Source organism: Protopterus annectens, chromosome 1.part1 (assembly GCF_019279795.1).
Source record: "Protopterus annectens isolate FY-2018-M chromosome 1.part1, PAN1.0, whole genome shotgun sequence".
NCBI lineage: Eukaryota > Metazoa > Chordata > Ceratodontiformes > Protopteridae > Protopterus > Protopterus annectens.
In genome coordinates, this window is record NC_056726.1 from 1,087,154,227 (window position 1) to 1,087,172,087 (window position 17,861).

The window sequence follows — 17,861 nt, forward strand, 5'->3', positions numbered from 1 at the left end:
CAAAAAGCTAATGCTGAATACTTCAAAAACTAAAGCAATGTTTGGTACCTCCCTAAATGGTACGGACACTCTTAGTCTCTTCTAATCCATGACCATCTGGACAACCCCTGTTGATCAAGTCATCTCCTTCAAATGCCTTGGTATGTGGCTTGATCCTGCACTGAACTTTCACCTTCACCTAGATCAAATACAGAAGACAATAAATTCCCCCTTATTTTGCTCCTATAAAATGTCCCCCTTTCTCTCAAGACCAACCAGGAATGACATAGACAAAGGCATTCTGCCAGCACAGCTTGAATATGGACTTCCAGTGGATACAGTTACATCCACGAAAAACTCCTCCACCATCCAAACTATAAACAACTCTATCTGCCATTTCATTATTCTCGACCACAGAAATGAGCATCATTGTATAATGCTTAATAAAGCCAATTGGTTACCTGTCCAACAATGTGCCAGCCTGCTTTTCGATCCCAACTCTACAAGTTCCTCAAAAAATACTCCTTTCCTTCCCTTGCCTCCAACCTCTTCAGATAACCCCCCCCCCATTACCTTCTTTGAAGTATGAACCACACTGGTACACTTCTTCAATATTCAAGAACCAGAGTTTATTGCACTAACCATATCTTTTCCATCCTAGGCCCAAAAGTCTATGAACCCCTTCCCACTAATCTTAAAGACCTCATGTAGTACCCATTATTTCATGTCCAGATTAAATATCATCTAAAGTAAGAGTCAGTTTACAAATGCTTTCCCTCTGGACACACCTAATCCCCCAATTTCCTCTTTATCAGTCAGGCACCTTTGTCTTCCCTACATTATTTCCCTACAAAAATATGTGACATCTCTTCCACAGTGTATATCTGATTAATTTCTGAGCGCTCTTACCTTACTTTTGCTATGTTTTACATGTTCTGCTCTATCCTTCACTATTTCACTTTCTTCCTCTTGTCCCCTCCTTCCTCTAACCATCCCTTCCTATTGCCCCTGTACTATGTACTTTATCATTATTACTGTTTATCAATTCATTGCTGTCTTCACACATCATTTTGTTTGTATTTATAATGCTTCGTGTCAACCTGCTTACCTACTGTCATTTATATTTGTCTGGGCTGAAACTGAAATAGGCCCATTTGGATCTCTGCTCTACACCCATTACCAAATAGAATAAATAAAACTAAATAAAATTTAAAAAAACAACATAAAGAACTCAAATTGTACTATAATGAGTTTTCTGTCCGAAAAAAAATGACACTGAGTCCTCTCCACTAATTATGAACATATCCAGCAAAATCTCACATTTTCATAAAGATGTCCAACATTTGCATATCTAATGAGAGTGTTACCCTAATAAGAAGTGCAGCAATGTAACCTTCAGTTTTGGATGGCTATAGTATCCTGGCCATCATCCAATTAAACCACTTTCCATTGGTGATGGTTCTTGACTAACTACCCCTGTAGGATCAAGGCTCTTTGTCACCTTTGCTCATTTCTTTTGCTCCCACAACTTCTAGCCTATAACCAATAATCTTAGCACACAAACTAGTATATCAACCTGAAAAAATCCTGCCTTTCTAAATATTCTCCCACCCTAAATCACAAATAGAAGTCTTCACTCAACAAATAAATCTCTACTACAAGTGTCAAAATCCACTAATATGGCAGGGGACTTGTTATCCTCTCACCATGTACCAACAAGGTGGAATTCATTACCTCACAGCATCAGAACCAACGCAAATATCAACCAATTCAAAAATATTCTTAAAAATTATCTTAATGACACCAGTCTTTGTTTCCCTACTACTCCAGGCTAACTAGTTTTAATAGCTTCTGGTCATACTTTTTTTTCTTCCCTGACCACTCATAATCTGTGCTCTCTCTCTCTCTCATATCTAGCTCTAACCTCATCTTTTTCTATCCAATTTCCCTCCTACAAACCCTTCCACAGCTTACTTTGAGAAACTACAATGTCTACTCTACAATAAGGATTTTTATCAGATGATTGTATAATAAAATGTCAGCTATAATAGCATTGAATGTAACTTCTGGTGTGCTATAGGTCTGGTATATTTGTTTGTATAATTTCTTGTATAAGTTTTGTATAATTTCTTGTATAAATTTTTGTATAATCTCTGTATGTGGAGCTTTTCTTCCCGGGCCTCCACTGAAAATAGGTTTTATTCCAGTCAGACTTTCCCAGTAAACAAATTAAAATAAATAAATAAATAAATAAATACATACATAAATAAATAAGATTTAAAATACCCAGCTTTGACATTTAAAAGTGCTCAGTTTTTTAATAACATTTAAAGTTCACCGAGGAATTAAGACCAAAACTATTTGCATTAAAGACTAATCATATGTACTCTACATTTTGCAGTCTTTCATTCTATCCCCGCACCTTACTTTGCTGCTTGCAAAACCAATAAAATTGAATAACACACTTTTAAAACATGAAAAAAAACTGTGCTGTATATAATCAGTTTATGGACCATCTTACATTTTAATTTTTATAAGTTGGTCTGCCTTCAGATGGTCTTACCTACATAGTAACTTTCACATGAACAAAGATTGCCTGTGTACCAAATATTCTAATGGCTAGAACATGTTTATCTACTAGAGTTGAAACAAAAGTGCACTTTCAAAAAATATAGAGAGAAAGAGGCTGATCAATGATATGTCGTGCTTCTGTTACAAAGAAAAGGGGTAGTCTAAGCACAAATTACATTAAACAGGTTGCAAAGTAAGCCAGGTAGCAACAACTATCACTCTTAAAGTCCTATTTACATAATGGCATAACATGTAAATAACAATATCTTGCCATCGCTTGTCATATGATGCAAAATGGCTTCCTACATGTGCATATTGTAAATGTTTTGTCCAGAATGGTTTCACATTCTATTTCTATAGTCTGTACTGCAATTGTCATCTTGTATACCAAATTGTGAGAATGTGAATGTTTACATATGCCTACATGTTTTTACAAGTTGTTTTAACTGATGTATGTTTCTAACTTGTTTTAATTGCCATGCTGTTATCATCTCAGATGTTCTTGAATATCTTGACATCTGTTCCAATTTTCTGTTTGACAGTACAACTACAACTGTTCCGTTATGAGCCCAAATTGTAGTTGAAAATGGTATGAGGACCAGCTCACCTACCCAGTTATCAAATGTAATAAAAATAATAAATACATGAAAACTCAATTTTTGTCCTGGAAAGCAGATTTGCTGCTCATTTTATTACTTTCACGTGTAGACTAGGATTTCTGCGTGTGTGTGTGTGTGTGTGTGTGTGTGTGTGTGTGTGTGTGTGTGTGTGTGTGTGTGTGTGTGTGTGTGTGTGTGTGTGTGTGTGTGTGTGTGTGTGTGTGTGTATCAGGAGCGGCCTTAGGTCAACTGATGCTCTAGGCAAAGGGGCACCACGGCGCCCTCCACCACACCACCCGGTGCCCCCATTCTAGTCTACGTACACCAAATAAACAGTGAAAAAGCACCCCTGCTAGAGTGGCGCCCTAGGCAGCCGCCTAGTTGACCTATGCCTAAGGCTGGCTATAGTGTATATGTGTGTATTTTCTCCTCTTTTCATTTCTAAACTAGTCTTTCCAACATGTTTATATCTTACTCCTTGTTTCTCAACAACATCTAGCTAAGCTGTCTTACTTTTATAAATATTCCCACAATTAGAAATTTCTCCCTTCTCAGCTATACCCTACACTCCCATGCCCACTGTTTTGCTCTTTGCTGAAAGCAATTATGGTTCCTTTTTTCTTTTGGATATAATTTAATCTTCCATTTTGTGGATAGAGTGTATGTATTTTTCAAGATGGCTTTCAATTGAATGAAGCATGTCTTGAGTTTATCAGACAGCTGCTGCATAAGCAATGTCTTTTGACCCAAGGTCAACATTTTTGTCAACACCTGCTCTCTGAATACAGTTTTTGAAGCACTCCAGCATTACACTATAAAGGAATGCTTAGTCTCAAGAAATTATCATCAAATCGACATTCAAGTTTTTTTTCTAAGTGCTTGCATTTAAGTGCTGTACAAAACAAGCATGTGTATGCAATAAAAAATATGTCCATTATATAGAAGACTGCATAATATAACGGAAAGTAGGGAAATTATTAAAATTTAAAGAACAGAATAAAACAATGAGTCTTAATGGTGGCAATGTTATAATTTTTTGCTGCAGGATTTCTGCTTCTACAGTTGTTTATATTCTAGTTTTGCTGGAGAATCTTATACTCTGGTTATCATTTGACTCCTGAAAGTTGTATTCCAGTGCCTTTCTATTTGTTAAATTGTTTTCCCTGTTCTTGTGTCTGTCCCATCCTCCACTGAAATATCACCTTTAGAAATTTGATGTGTTTGCGCAGTTCTTGGCTTATTCCCACAGATCTCAGCAATGCTTGGCATCCTCTCCTGTGTACTCAGTGTTTTTGCTGCATCTAGTGTCATCCAGGCTGAGATAAGTACTTTTATTTGAAAATGTTCATGTCTTTAAGTTATGTAAGTGTATTTTTTAATTATTTATCCACTCTACAGTCCATGTAAAATAAAATCTGCTGATTCAAACTCCCCCCTCAAGAGCACCACTGAACCACCCTCTCCAAAACAAATGGCTACCAGTGTCCTACAGAGCTGAGCTACTTCTAGGGTCTCTTTTTTCAAACGTCTTTAACCAGGTACTTTCCTAACTCTCACAGCCAAGCTCCATAATAAAACCACCACCTACAACATCCACAACCTTTCCCAATTAAACCCCTCACTCCAAACACCCCAAACCAAACTGCACTGTACTGACCATTCTTTCTCCATTCTTGTACCCAAACTCTGGCAATCCCTCCTCCACCAAAAATAAGTCTCCTCTTTCCCCACTTTCAGAGCACAACTCAAAAGACACCTCCATGAAAAATCTGAATGCAAGTGCTTTTCCATTGGGCACATCAGCTAACTCCCTCTTCACCTGCATCACTTCTTCTTTGACCCTCTGTTTTCACCCATTGCTTCCCTCTTATATTTACTACTAAATTAATCCACGTTTGTTTTTCCTAGTCTGTCAATAATGTTTAAATATTGTTTCAATTGCCTAATGGATGCTCTACCTTCTGTGAATACTCCATGTTTGTGAATTTGTTCTGTTTTCTTTCTTTCTTTTTTGTGAATTTCTTCATCTGATCTGTACCTTCAAATTGCCTCTTCTGATCAGTGTACTACTACAGTAAACAAACTAAATGCACAAAATAAATAAATGAATAAATAAAATGATTGCATTTACCTGCATTTTAAGACTGTAAAGCTTTACTGATTTCCTGTCTCCCTGCTGCTTGATTAATTGCTCAGAAATTGTGTTGTCTTAACTAATCATTGAAATGGTTTCTGTTATCTTTTCACTTTTACTTACCCTTTGCCCGTTTTTACATTAAGAAGATTTGGGATTACTCATCTAATTGCCGTAGGGGATAGCCTGGTCTGCTCAAGTTGGGAAACATACGGGAATGCTTAAACTGAGGTTGTTTTATTGGCCAGAAGACTATTGGTGTTTAGCATTGCCTTCTATAGACAAAGATCCTTAGAAGCTAAATTTTCCCTATAAAAACACCTCTGAAACTGTAGCCAGTAACTCAGTTGGGCAAAGAGCAATTAGTTTACTGCCCCATGAATCTACTCCTACATAGACTAGTTTTTGCTTCTAGCCTCAAAAGCACCCAAGCTAGCATGCTATTAACCACTATCATACCACACACACCCTTATAGTTCACCTAGAAGGATCAGATATAATGGATATGCACTTTCCCAGTTTCTCTGTTACCAATCTGGTGGATATAGGCTTCTTGAGACAATGATGCAATTGTCTCATGTCCACTGACAACTAACTAATCCCTTTGAAAAAACAATGCAGTTTGTGAGAGATTTAATTTCACAATTTTCACAGGAAGCAAGAGTCTCACATACAAGCACTCAGAATAACAATCAGATTGTCAGTAACACACACATTACACCCACCACACATAGTATGCACCATTCACCTAGACCAACAGATCCTAAACCCCACCTACCTCCCACTCAACCCACATCAGTTATCGTCAGCAAACCTAAAATCACTTTACTGAAACAGCACACAACACTACAAATACAGCCACACTGCATGGAGCCTCAAAGCGATTAGGCAAGACAATACTATAGCCATAGAAGAATCCATTGTGAGGCATATGGATGCCCTTCGCAACAGGCTGAACAAGGAGAAAATCATGATGAGTTGCTTATCAGGGGGGCCAGGATCCACCAGGTCACTCAGGCACTCAAGTCATTGAACCTCAAATACTAGTATAAAGCAGCCATAGTCTATATGGGTGTAAATAACCTGAGATTTAACTCCCTAGACTATATGAAGAGAGACATTATGAAGCTCTCTGACTGAGTGTTACAGACTGGTATGTGTGTAGCACTGAGCAGCATTCTATCTCCACCAAGGATGATGCCACTATACAAACAGAAGATAATTGACTTTAATAATTGGCTTAGCTTCTGGTGTCATTCAAATGGGTTGCAATATTTTTCAGCATAGAAAGATATGGTGAACAGACCACATTGCTTTGCCATGGATGGTCTGCATCTATCCCCACTAGGCTTTTGAATATTGGCTAATTCATTGTCCTGTCTCATAGTACCCCTTTTAGGCAATGCCATGCTGACAAACTTTCCAACTTAACATCAATGCAAGAGAATCTAAAGGTGTTAATGCTCAACACCTGGAGTCTAAACAAGAAATTCCACCCCAAGCTCTCCTCACCTTGGAAATGCAATTACTGAGACATAGTTTTAAAGTTGCAGAGAGCACCCTGGCAGTGAAAGGGATACAACACTTTCCACAGACATAGACCAGTTACTGCATAAGCAGGGACTAAAGGTGGAGGTGTATCGATCTACATCAAAAACAAACATACTTCAAGATTGGTCAAACTGGATGACACTCTTCAGCTTCTCCATGTCCAAATTACCATAGATAGAGTCCCATATCATAACCTTGCAAGCTATAGATCACGATCTATGACTTATGATATACATAGCTCATACTTACACTTACTTAGGACATTTTACTCTTCGATCTAATACCATATTCATGACGGTCTTTAACTACCAGTCTATAAACTACAAATCCTAGACATCCTCAATATTGCAAGTGCAGAGATTCCTGGACTTTGTAAACACAAATACCCTGGACCAGTAAGTCAATTTTCCCACTAGGGATACAAGCATACTCGATCTGGTGCATATAAATATCAGAAAATGCTCCCCCACCTTGTAGTGACCTCTCTGGTAAGGTCAACTATAAAGCTATCTCCTTTGAAATAACAAGCATACTCGATCTGGTGCATATAAATATCAGAAAATGCTCCCCCACCTTGTAGTGACCTCTCTGGTAAGGTCAACTATAAAGCTATCTCCTTTGAAATAAAAATTAGTGATGTGACCCCAACAACCTGTAACAGTTATGAAGTACACTAAGGCAAACTTTGAGCCCCTTCAAACTAGGAGTATACAGTTTCCTGTGCAGAACTGTACACAGAAACCCTGTACAATCATATTAATAGATACAGAGACATAGGTGTGCCTTCCAGAAACAAGCCCATAACAAACCCAAAAAAAAACCCGCCCTGGTGGAATCAAAACAAACAGATTATCCATTTACCATCTCGGTTCTTAACTTACAGAAGGTTAAAGAGTGAATTTCCTACCCAATCATTGTTTTCATATTTGTATAAAATAATGTTGCTGAAGGTAAGCACTGATGTGAAATCTGTAAAGACAGAAATGCTGTTATGATAGAAAGTTCAGAAGATGAACAAATTTGCAGGCAGGAGATCGAATAAGAAAACAAATGCTATGAGGTGGCATGATGCCAGGGTAATTCTATTGGCTAGGCTTGTAAAGGCTCTAGGGCCATTAGCCTAGTACATACCTATGAACCTATGAACCTATAAGTCATAGCTAAAATTAGGAAGTGCAACAGCCAGCAAGATGCAAACTCTGTCATCAGGCTAACCAAACAAATTAAACCACACCAACAGCAAGAACCACTCAAAAAATAAAAGCATACCGTTTATTAACTCTCTGACACATCAGCAATAGTTCAGATGACAGTTTTTATTATTGCTGTTCTGAATTGGGGGATGTTGAACCTGTTAATGCCTACTGTCAGTTAAACACCTCTAGTATTGTTAGTGGAAGTCAATTTATGCCACCTTTTAAACATGAAGGAATCAAACAGTTTAGTAGTATGTTAAACTTTGCTATTGAAACTGCTTATGATAAATTTATGGGTAACAGAGGTGTAATTGTATATAATATGTCTAAATCTGAGTGGAAGGAACTTATGTCTTTGGCTGGGAAAAATAATGTAATTAAGCCTTCTGATAATGCAATAAAATTGTTATTCTGAACTATCAGTATTTTGAAATGTGTATGGCACACTTGTAGGATAGTTCTGTTTATGAAATTTGTAATATGACTGTGTATGATCAAGCAGTTTCTAATTATGTGACTCTTTTAAATAAGAGCTTTAGACTTGGTTACTTTTCTCGGACTGATTTGGACAATAGGTTACAGATCTCTGATAGTGAACTTGCAGTTTTTTACTGTCTCCCAAAGATACATAAAAATACCTTTAATCCTCCTGGTAGAACAATTGCATCTGCTTGTAAGTCAATTTTATTTAGGGTGGGTCTTTTTCTAGATGAATTTTTGTTACCTTATGTCCTTAGGCTTCCCTCTTATATAAGAGATTCTAGTGATTTTTTGGAGAATATAAGTGATGTTAGTTGGTCAGGTGATGTGTTTTTCATAAGCATTGATGTGTGTAGTTTACACATGAATATTAGACATTATAATGGTCTGGAGGCTGTAAGATATTTCATGGGTGATACACCTCTATCTAAATATATACTAGAACTTTTGCATTTTTGTTTAACGAATAACTTTTTTATGTTTAATAATGACATTTATCATCAGTTGCAGGGAACAGCTATGGGGCTTCCTTTGCCCCTACTTATGTTAATCTGACCATGGGTTTATTTGAAATTGAATATATTTATAAACATTATTTCTTTAATAGATACAGAATGTGATTATTTCCGTTTTATTGATGATCATATTTTTATTTGTAAAGGTGGTCGTGATGTGGCTCAGGAGTTTTTTGATCAAATACAGAATAACCGTTTTTGTTTTTTATTTGATAGTTTGCAGGTAGGGAGACAAATTATTTTTTTGGATATAAAATTGGATATTAATGCTTGTAATCAGTTATGTGCTACTGTTTATAGAAAGTTTATGGATGGTGGACATTTCTTGGATGGGCGCAGCTGTCACCCCCCCACATACTTTATCTACTTTACCTTTTGGTGAATGACTCCGTCTTAGAAGACTATGTAACAATGATGATGATCTTTTTACTGAAATTGATAGAATGACCTCTATATTTTGTTCTAGGGGTTATGATTTTATTAATTGAAAGTGTCTTATTGTTGGTTGTTTTATAATTGAATGGTGTATTTATATGGGTCTACCTGAAAATGCCGACAGTGCACAATGCCGACGAAGAGAACACTGATACCGGAAGATCAACAATGGAGAAGACTGACAGTTGAGAATCCCGATGCTGAGAACACCGACATGTTAAGATAAGTGTGCGATAGGGACGAATGTTAGGGTCAGGGTGTGGGTAAGGTAAGTGTGTGATAGTGATGGACGTTAGGGTGGGGTGTGGGTCAGGTAAGTGTGCGATAGTGATGAACTTTAGGTTTAGGGGCAGTTTAAGTGAGTTAGGGTTAGGGTGCGGGTAAGGTAAGTGTGCGATGGTGATGGACTTGAGGGTTAGGGGCAGATTAAGTGAGATAGAGTTAGGGTGCAGGTAAGGTAAGTGTGCAATAGTGACGGACCTTAGGGTTAGGGTTTGGGTTAAGGTTAGTGCATAGATAGTTGTGTATGTAAGGTTTAAAGTAGGTTTGTAAGGTTTTTGTTGTGCTTGTGTTGTGGGTGTGTTTTTTGGGAAAGGTATTTGTTTTGCTGATTGTCGAGATTTTGGCTTGTTGGGCATGTGAAGTTTTGTGTTTTTGAATTTTCTATTTTTTGTCTTTTTTTCGTGTCGGTTATTTCATTGTCGGTGTTTTGGCGTGTTGGTGTTATCAGGTAGACCCATTTATATAGGTGTTTTAGCAGTGTATGCAATACTCCTTGAAGGCTTTCTGCCTGAGAGTTAATAAACTGTATGCTTTTATTTTTTGAGTGGTTCTTGCATTGATGTGGTTTTACTTTGGACTTTTTTTTTGTTTTCTGTTTTTTGAGTCGTTATTTTAACCAAAGAGCTAAGCTTGCAAATTAAGTCTACCAAACACAGTTTTGAGGTAAAGATAGCCTTCCAGGCTAAGGAAAATCACAAGGCTTTCTTTAGCTATGCCTGAATCCTCAAATGCAGGATACAACAGTATACAGAACTGGTTGTTAAGGAGCCACCTACATGGAGACAGCAGATGTAGCAAATCTGATGACCAACAAATTCCATTCCAATTTTAACACCTTTCCCCTTAGATGTCCTCCAAGTAATACCTTCAAATATAATACCCCAACTATTACTGGGGGACAGGTCTTAAACACACTAAGACTAAGAACAATTCATTGCTGGGCCCCAATAATACACCAGGATGCCTCCTAAATAACCTGACCTCTGAAGTCAGTATTTAACTGTAGCCTCCAGACAGGCTTTGTGCCACATGAATGGAGGACTGTAGTGGTTATCCCTGTTTACAAGGGTGATCTATCAACAGACCCTGGGAACTGCAGACACATAACTCTGGCTAGTGTCATTGCAAAGCAATAGAGAATTATCATGGATATGGTTTATAATGACATAGGAAACCTTCAGACACGGAATCCAACTGAGTTTGGCTTTATCAAAGTTAGATCATGCCTACTCAACTTGGTGGACTTCTTTAAAAAGGTCACCAAGGCAATGTATAAGAGCAAAATAATGTATACTGCCTACCTTGACTCAGCTAAGCCATTTGATAAAATACCATACTTAGGCATTGTAAATAAACTCACAGAATTGGGCATTAACCCTTATGTTATATGCTGGATAGCTAGCTAGGACTCAGATAGGACCAAGGAAGTTAGGATAGGGGAGGCCACCTCCACAAAGAGGACAGTCACTAGTGAAGACCCTCAGTGTTCTGTGCTGGGTCAACTCCTTTTTGGCATTTACTTCTCATAAGTCAAAGCCAATGTCAAAGGCCTCTGGCTGACCAAGTTTTCAGATGACTGCAAACAAGGAGCATTCACAAAATGTCCCCAAGACAGCAACATCTGACAGGAAGTGCTAACACAGCCAAAAGTCACCACTTAAAACTCAAGGCCAAGAAATGCATAATGGCACCCTTTGGGAAGTCAGACATCCTAGGAAACTACATCATTGATAATATACCTCTAAGAGTGGACTCAGTAGTCAGGGATTTGGGGATGTATCTGGATGGAAATTATTTAATGTCACTCAACTTATAAGCAAAGACATAGACTCTAGGTCCAAGGAGGTCATCGTTCTTCTGTATTCAGCCCTCATCAGACACACCTGGAATGTCTACAAAGGTTCCTCACAAAAAGAAAACAGGGTATAAACAGTATGTCCTATGCGGATCACCTTAAAGACCTATCTCTAGACACAGTTTACTATAGGCTGTTGAGAGGCGATCTATACCTTGCATACAAGGGATCAGTGGATCGTGCTCTGATGGACCTTTTGCACATCTACAAAATCAGTAGCATCAAAGCTACTCAATTCAGGCACTTGAACCTTGCTTGCAACATTAATAGGACATGTCAGAGAGACAGGTATGTGTCTTAGAAACTTCCCTCATATGGAACAAGTTTCCCATCTATGTGAAGCAGAGTTCTTCCTTAACTCTTTTCAATTGCAATCTGGACCAGTGGATAGGAAATCAGCACCCCCCCCCCCAGTTTTAGCACCAATGTCTCTTATTGACAGAGGCAGTCTGTAATTCATACCCTAGTTTGCATATACCCCTTAAAATAACCTCTAAGGCTCATAAAAACCTTATGGGATACATTTGGGATGCATGGCTAGGCTTATAAAGGCCCCAGTAAAAATATAACCCAGTGTAAACCTATGAGAGTTGAGACAGAAAGGAAAATAGTCAAACAGGTTAGCAGCTTCTGGTATCTTGGAGGTATTGCTGATAAAGAGTAAAGTCTGAACTAGGAGGTCAATGCTAGAATCAGAGAGGTGGCAGCCAACTGACACAGATTGTCAGGGGTAGTGTATAACACAAGAATATCAAAGAAGCTGAAATGCAAGGTGTACAAAACATAGTGGACCAGTACTATGTGTACAAAAACCTGGACAGTAAAGGCAAAGCAGTTGAGGTGATAGAGATGAAGTGCCTGAGATGGCTGGTAGGATGCATACTGTGGAACAGACAAAGAAATGAGAACATCAGTGCAGAAGCCAAAGGAGCTCCATTTGCAGAGAATGTCAAAGATAACAGATTATGAGGGGTTCATGCACATGTACAGCAAAGCAGAAGACAATGTTGTGAAGAAGATTTAAGAAAAACAAAAAGAAGGCAAGAGGAAACAAGGGAATTTAACAAAGAGATGGATGTACTGAGTGACAAAAGACCTGTGACAATCAGGCATGACTGTCATAGAAAGCAGGAGAGTGGCATAACTCTCAAATGTCCAGATTTTTGCAGAATGTCAAGATTTTTGCTACATATTTTTGATCTGTTCCTCATAAAATGTGTGGCTTTCAGGCAAATCACTGAAGACTGAAGTCATTAAATAATGACAGATTTGAATTGCAGACTTCACATCCTTCAGAAAATGTGTGCTAATATAAACCTTCTTATTCTAGCAACTTTCAAAGCTTGTAAGTGCAGTATTTAAAAATTATTCTTATTTTCAGGCCTTTGTCCCCCATTAATTTTGGCTTTGTCCAGATTTCTTGGTTCCCTATTAAATCAGTGAACACTTAAAATAGTGAATGCTGTTTAATCAAATCTTTTTATTCGAAACGGTGAAATCCCGAGTGCACGGAACAGCGATTTTTTTCCCAGGGAAAAAAATCATTGGCCATTTTTGGGACTTTGCCATTTCCTCCACTATGGTGCGATCTCAGATTTGGTATACTACTTAAGTAGGGGGGGTGGTAGGCATAGCCCCCCCACATCAGAGGGTGTGGCGGACGAAGCCCCACACTTTTTTTTTTTTTTTTTTTTTTTTTATGGATCTGTGATTTTTTTTTTTCCCTGGGAAAAAAAATCGCTGTTCTGTGTGTTTGGCATTTTGCCGTTTTGACATTTTAGGGTCGATTATACAGCGTTCGCTATTTTAAGCATTCGCTGCTATAATATAGACCCACTTTCTTGTGCTTAAAGGTTGAGAGGTATGGAGTGTGGCAGTGAATTAAGAGAGATAGTGACAGCTGACACAACACCTGAATGCCATGTAGAAAATAGGAAAAAGGGGGTTGATCATGGTGATGATGATGTTAAGGTAAAACTACAGACATTGCCAAGATTGTACGGGTCACCAGCAGTTTGTTTAAGGGCTGGTGCAAGACAGGACAAAGACTGAGATGACTAGTTCAAATGTATAACATTGCACCAGCCAAAGATCAGGAGAACTGTACTTGGGGACCTACCTCCAACATTAACTGAACTAGCCAGTGAACTGACCAAATGATAAATCCACAAGCATGTCCATAGCATTAAGTACTAATCTGGGACACTATGTTCAGTGTATGACCTTACTGATGGCTTGCAGAGATTATAATCTGATGAAAGCAAAATCTCTTTGTAATACAAGAGTCATGGTTCCTTGTTGACCTTAAAGTTCAACTTGTCCAATATTAACCAGTTTGGTTAGTCAACATCAAGCTAATGAGGAGATCCAGGAACTCTTAAAGGCACAACACCATACTCCTGGAGAGACGGTAGATGATGAAATACTCAAAGTTTTTTCCTGTTCCCATTACATAAAGCATTATAAAAAGACACAAAAGCATTGCTACATTTCAGCTTACTCATATGAAGTTATACGAGTATGAATATATATTTTTTATTTGCATCTATGCTATTTCAGTCTGAACAATACCAAGATGTGTTACCTGACTCATGGACTGTGTGCTACTGACTGATAAAGTGCCGACTCTGATCCAAGTGACTCAGAATCATCTAGTTCAGTGGGGGCCAAAATGGGGCGTAGGGGTTGCATGTGTCCCCATGTGAGGCCCTTTAAACTGCCTTGCTTTCCTATAACATCTTCAGCTAAACAGGTTTACAGATAATGTTGCATATCTGCCATCTGGTGAATTTGCCATATAATGATAATACAAGACACAGGGATTTGCTTCGCATTAATGACTGGGCATGCAGTTTTCTGTGTTGAGGAATGTAAAAAGTGCATCATGCTTCTGTGGCCACCCACAATAAGGGTTTGTATATTGTATTATTTAGTGCACTATGTATGATAGTGCTACTCCTTCCAGTCTGGTGAAATGATATTGCAAACTCTGCATATTTCCACCTGAATCTCATAATAATGTTTACTTCTGATTCTGATAATCAATCTCGTCCTCCATGTACTATTCACTCTAGCAGCATACCACATCTTTGAACACTTCTCAGAACAAATCTACTGTTCTGTCTTCACATGGCAACATTTAAAACAGGTACAAAGATTTCCTGTTCATGCTGTAACTTGCTGCACAAGCCATTTTGTCAAATCAAGATGCTGCTAGAAACATCAACAAACCTTTCCTTTTCACTTTTTATGGTCTGTAATAAGATCGATCTCCACTTACTTTACCATCCTGCTTGTTCTGTAAAGTTACCTCAGGCTGGTTTCAAATTAATTGTTTTTGAACATTTATGTTAAAAAGGTATCTATCTGTTATTTGAAAGTTTTAGGCAATTTTGGGGGAGAAGGTTGTGGAAGATGTAGGGAGTTTATTATATTTTGTGATATTTAGTATAATACGGGGGAAGGGGGTGATGAGGCTCATTAACAAGGCATTGTTGGCCAGCACTGATCTAGTAACTCAGATGCTACAGGACTTGATAAGAGATGCAGTGAATATTTAATGCTGGTTCTTGCATCCTGAAGGTGGAAAGAGATAGTCTGGTTTTCTACAGTACTGACACCTTCTGGAAAGAAAGTATATGACATGCATCACGTGAACTGAGGATGTCCTTTATCAGCTAACTTGGTCTTGTATTGAATCATGTAGTTCTCCTTCCACTGTCTCACATTAAGAATTTAGAGCTACCGTCAGTACCTATGACACTCCCAATTACAAACCAATTGCATCTGACTTCTACAAAACTATGAACACCAACCAGAAATCAGCGTCTGCACAGGCATGCCACTCTTGCATTTTCCCATTTCCTGACACAAGCCGTACACCCTCTGATGTACAGAGACCCATTTTTTTTAGCAGCTGGTCTATACTTTTTTACAAAATTCACCCACAATAAGGTGATTCAAGTCCCAGCATCGCACACTTATGCAACTTAATAATGGTCACATGACAGCTTATGGATGGAGATAAATAGCTGTTTATTTTTAAATGAAAAATGTTTATAGCAAGAAATAGCAAATCAAAGAAGCAGGAATGAGTTTGAAGAACCATAACAGATGTCTTGTGTAGTCACAATAATTTAATACAAAATATAAAAAGAAGAATGCCATCCTTCAGACATGTAATATCCACACTGTATACTTCTTCGGGTAATCCTTTCTGTAAACCATTAGATATTTGTAAAAACTGAAAAATCACCTAACTAAAATGTTACAACTTACTTATCTTTGCATGCATCCAGCCTTCCTACATAAATATATTGATTTATGCTTTTAAAAAAAGAATTTACTGGATTTTTTAACTTCTGACATAAAATGTACAGTTGTAAAGTCTTGCTCTTAAAAAAAAACAATGTGAAGTGTTGATAAGTGTAGGCACATATGACACCTATTGCAACTGCAGTAAACATCACAAAGTCATCCTCATGTCCAGAAAGTTATGCCAGGAAAACCAGATGGAAACAAAATGCAGTTTGAGCAGGCAATGACATTTTTAAACAGGTAGTTTTTTCCTAACTAATGGAGTTGTACGCTGCTCTCCTTTTCAGATTATATGGACCACTGATTCCTTCCGCTGCAGCTGAATGCAGTTTTCTTAATCAGATCCATCTGTTGTTTGCTGGTATATGTATTAATTGCAACATTGATGTTAAAAAAAAAATAAAAAAAACTTCTCAAAAACAAAAGAATTTTCAGTGAGAACTTTGCCTAGCATGAAGTTAATTGTCAGCCTTTTCACAGCTGTCAGCATGACCTTACAAGCTGCATGTTGCAGAAATTTAAATGCAACCTTTAATTTGGAAGTCTGTTGAAACTGATGGAAATGGGATTATTTCGTGAAGAACTGCATTTCTATAACTGCACTCTTTGTTAGAAGTTAAAAAATCTAATACAGTTTTCTTTAAAAAGATATATCTGTTACTGTAATGAGTTTTACTTCATGTACATCAGTCATACATGATGCTTACATACTCGAACAAACAAAACAAGTAAACTCAATTAAAACCACAAAGCGAACTGGAACGCAATAAGAGACAGCTAAAATATAAAAGTTTGATTTAATAAACTCCAAGTAAAATAAGCGCTTTCGGTGGAAAAATATGCCGCCTTCTTCAGACAAAACAGCAGAATGGCAAGAGAGCAAGTTTTTATAAAATGTACAGACTGATTACCCAATGAATGTCAAATGCATTATTCAATTAAATATTGTCATGGAGACCTTAAAGAAACTTTTGAAACACAATAGAAATTTCAATCTTATTGTCAAGTACTGATGAAACCTTAGTATAAACGCAAATCTAAAAAACTTTTTTGCGTGCAGTTCAAGTACTAGTTAGATCGCGAATGCTTACATACACCTCAGGAACTGTGATGGTGTTACCTTTAAGTTTTTTTGTCTGTACTTTCTGAAATATGTTCTACTGGCACATCCTGTTATTCAAAATATATTTATGTAATCTGCTTTGTACATTATGCTGCTGGTATAGGAGGTACTAAAAGTATATGTCAAAATCAACAAGCTATTACAATTATGATTATGATTATGATTATGTTAAAACATGCTTTCCTGATTTAAGTATAGCTGATAACGTATCAGCCCAGCCATAGACACCACTGTATATTAACTTTCACGTGACACCTCAGCTTATTAAACTCAAAATTATTTTTATAACCACCTCTTCTGTCATTTCATGTAGTATTTGCAACACTTAAAACTTAACATTTACCATGTGGTCATCTAATCTTTAGCAGTCTTTGACAGAGAATAGGTGCAATCACTCCACCTTTTATATATAAATACTGAACTGTCTCAGTTTTGCCCACATATCATTTTAAGCATTGAAAAACTGCAACCAAAGGTTCAGTGAATATGTGCATGACTGTTTAAATTGCCACATATACTGAACCTTATGTTGCACAGTCAGCCTGGCAACCAGGTATGTTTTTTCAAAAGCTGCACAAAGATGAAAAAAAACTGCCCTACTGGATGAATTCACAATAATGCATTCTCATCTAGAACACACTTCTGTGTACCTCCATTTAACACCCATTGCTCCTTAACATCTTCTTATTTTGGGGGCTGTCATCCTTAAGTAAATGACTTAGCAATTACTAATAGGTAGCATAAGAAAGCACAAATGAGTAACAAAAGTGACGCTAAGATTGTTAATGCATGATGCTCTCTGGTGAAGATATTAATCACTCTTT